The following is a 4141-nucleotide window of genomic DNA, read 5'->3' as shown; positions in this document are numbered from 1 at the left end:
ATTCAAAATTTGTATTTTATATGTTTAACATAGAAGTGTTTTTATATCAACAGTTCTCTTCCAAAGAAAAAGAACAGTAAATCTATGCCTTCCAGAAAGCTTAATGTTCAAGGATACCCTCCTAAGTTATTAAATGAGCATATATTTAGCCCCTCCTTTTTCAGAGCAGCATGGGAGGTATTATTATATAAACAAAAGAGATAGAAAACAAGTTTTTCATAGCCCTGGATGTTTCAAATACAGCTGGAGACACATATATATATTATATGTATACAATCTGAAGTACTTATCAAATGAATATATTAAAATATAGAAAGATACAAAAAAATGCAAGTGTTGGCCTTTATAACCTCTTCTCATTTCAATAAATCCTTCACTTTCCTGAACAAGTTGTTTCTGATAGCATTAAATACTAAACTGGTTCTCTATTAAAAAATATTCTAAACTTCTTTGCACAGTATTCATAGCCCTCTGACTTGTACCAACTCACCTCTTCAGCCTGTTACCCTGTCAATACCCTTCCACATCCCATGGTTCAGAGGTTCTTCAACTTCTCTGATCATTCCACATTCTTATATTCTTCCCTCCTTGAATTGAATTTTAGCCCGGACAGATTTTTTCAGCTAGCCTGGGATGCTCTTTTCTGTGTGTGTGTGTGTGTGTGTGTGTGTGTGTGTGTGTGTTTATATTTCCAAGTGGAGCCTCTGCTCAATATTCAAGGCTCAATATAGAGATAATCTTTTCTTTGAATACTTTTCTTACTTCCCATGAATGCCTATGTAGCCACTCTGTGTTGTTGTTAAATGATACCATGAGAGACAGTAGATGATGATGTGGGTCGAACGCCAACCTCACGATCCTCCTAATTGTGTGGCGTTGAGAAACTTAATCTCTCTAAGCTTCTGACCACTTATAAGTAAAGTGAAGATAATAATAGGACCTATCTTAGAGTTTTTTAAAGATTAATGAGAACATAAAGCACTTAGCATAGTGCCTGACGCCTAATCAATATGTTCTAGCCAATATTTTTATTAGTTTATTTTGATGATGGTTGGAAAGAAAATCTCTTCTTGTAAGATTTAACAGAGAAACATGTATCTAGATAGGGTAGAAGAAGAAGTGACAGTATCTTATGCAAGTGTATATGATTAAAACTATAGCAATTTAGAACTATTTTTCATTAATTCATTCATTTAACAAACATTTTATTGACAGCTTACTCTATGTTGGTCACTGTGCTTGGTATCGGGCATACAAAGATGAATATTACACAGAGACTGCCCTCAAGACTAAAGGGAGAAAGAGAGAGAAATATGGATATATATGCATTATAATATATTAAAACGTAATATAATGTGACAGATGCAGTAATAGAGATATGCCTGGACATTCCTAGGAACATAGAGAATGGACGATTAACATAGCCAGGTGACAGGGCAGGGAAGACTTTTTAGAAGAGGAGGCAACTGAATAATATTTAAAAGGATAGCCAAGGTTTAACTCATTGGAATGAAGGAGGTGTGCCTGAGCTGGACTCAGGGAAAGGATCAGCATAGAGGGGTCAAGGATGAACGTGGAGTTCACTTAAAGAAGAAGGTGGAAAGATTCACAAAGGTGAAGCTCAAGCGGTATGAAGAGGCCAGAAAGTGTAAGTTTAACAATGGAACTTTTTGCTTATCTTAGAAGGAATGGGGAGCCATGGATGAGACATCTTTGTGTTTTAGGTAGGTCTCTCTGAAAGCTTGGGAGAAGTGATAAGACTAGAAGAAGGGAAATAAATTGGGAGGTGGTTGTTACAGTGCAGACAAGAGACAAGGATCTGAAACATGGTATAGTGATGGGACCATGATGAAGGTGAGGGGATGGATTGGAGACGTACATGTAAGGGAATATTGGCCAAATATTTATTTAATCTGGAGTGAAAAAGACAAAGGAATTGTCTGACTTTTCAGGTTTCTAGCTTGAGGGACTGGGATATGACAGTGGCATTGAAATAGAGAAAATGAGGGGAGAGCAGGTTCAGATGGAAGTATGACAAATTTAGTTCTGTATACATTGAGTTTGATATTTTTATGGGACAGATAAGATGCATTTGGACATATGAGTATGAGGCTCTGGGTGGATTCTTTGAATTGAAATGTAGCTTTGGGAGTCATTTGCATATAGGTAGTAATACAAATGATAAAAATTTACATGAGATCACCTAAGATGCAGGAAGAGTAAATAGCATTAAAAAGCTGTGAACCAACAACTAACTTTGGTGAACATCAAAAATTAAGGATGAGAAAAATAAGAGAAGCCCACAAATAAGACAGGAAAGGAATATGAGAGATTCAAGATGAGCCAGAGGTATCCAATGAAGAAAGGATTTTAAAAAGGTGAGAGAGCTAAACAGTGTCAAAAGCATCACAGAGGTCCAATAAGAATAGGACTAAATAATGTTCACCAAGCTATACAGCAGTTTATTGGAGTGTCTTGTGAGATGAATGGGTCTTTAGGAAGTAGGGACAATGGTGGACTATTGCTTTGAAAGTTTTGGCTGACATAGGTGCCCTAATTTGCTAGTGTTTACATAGGTAAAGACAGGGAAGATTTAAATTAGATTTTTATCTGTTTTATTTAACAAGTGATTGAAAACAATCACATAAAATATAGATAAAACATTAAGCAATAAGCAAAATCTTTTTTGTTTCTGAGCAAATCATTCTGCATGTTTCTGCTGTGTAAACGATACTGTTTCTCTAAAAGTTGTCTTCATTCTAATAGAGGACATAATTTCAAAATGGCCAAAAGATCACTAAACATTAGTGTTTTTTTAATTACAGAAGATCTAGTCTCTAATTGTTCAGAGCTTTTGATTAATAGTGATGATTTTATACCATAATGAAAACAGTGGAATACAGAATGTTTAGCATTTATTCTACAGCAATATGTTCAACTTGTTTTCATTAAAATTGAAAAAATAAAGCCAGGAAAAGCCAACTGCATCACAAAGAACATGTAGGAGATACAGAAAAGCCAAGTATCTGAGGTCTCTTGAACTTTAAGTTGACATTTCTCCTAAGCTGGTCAAGAAGGTTACTGGAGACAAAGGGTGATAATTTTCCATTATCTCCAAAAAAAAAAAAAAATTGGAATCTAGAGCATCTTTTTATTTTTTATTTTTCTTCTTCCTGCACACTGACAGTAGAGTATTCTTAAAAAGGATATTTTATATGTTAATTGTATCTTTCTTTTGTAAAAGCCTCTATAAGAGTGCTGATATTTTAGAATGCTGTATCCTTTCCTTCCATTTGGATGTGACTTGTCTTATAAAGGGCTATATTTATCAGGAGCAAGATATTTTGTGAAATTAAGTTGTGCCTGAGTACACACCCAGAGCTAAATTGGCATAAACACTAAGGTGTTAACTAAGGATTGCCTGGAAAGTTCGTGCTTTCAAAATACCAATTTGAATCTCAGTGACTAGAGAGACTGTAAAGCAAACCTTCATCACCAGGTGGCAATTGTTGGTTCATCATACCTGGGCTGGGCCTGATGCAACCTGGCTTTCTTATCAAGGTTCTTCTGCTCTCATGAAGTTTCAGCAAAGTGATGAAGACCAAGGATTTGGGGCCAGAATAGCCAGAGTTTTGGCTCTGCCACTTATTGTGTGTGACCTTGGGACAAGTTCCTCAGATTCTCTGCACCCATTAAAATGAGAATTCTATCACTCACAGAGGTTTGGAAAAGACTAAATAAGAACAGTCTGTAATATATAATAAGTATTCAGTAAATGTTAGCCTTATACTTTTTTTTTTTTCTGAGACAGAGTCTCACTCTGTCACCCAGGCAGGAGTGCAATGGAACAATCTCAGCTCACTGTAACCTCCACCTGCCGGGTTCAAGTGATTCTCCTGCCTCAGCCTCCTGAGTAGCTGGGATTACAGGAGTGCACCACCACGTCTGGCTATTTTTTGTATTTTTAGTAGAGACGTGGTTTCACCATATTGGCCAGACTGGTCTCAAACTCCTGACCTTGTGATCCACCTGCCTTGGCCTCCCAAAGTGCTGGGATTACAGGCATGAGCCACTGCACCAGGCCTATTTTTTTAACTTATATCATTAGATTATGTGGATAGACTAGTTCTTAAGATATCAG

This window comes from Hylobates moloch, unplaced genomic scaffold (assembly GCF_009828535.3).
Source record: "Hylobates moloch isolate HMO894 unplaced genomic scaffold, HMol_V3 SCAFFOLD_4, whole genome shotgun sequence".
Lineage (NCBI taxonomy): Eukaryota > Metazoa > Chordata > Mammalia > Primates > Hylobatidae > Hylobates > Hylobates moloch.
This window is presented reverse-complemented; position numbering follows the sequence as displayed.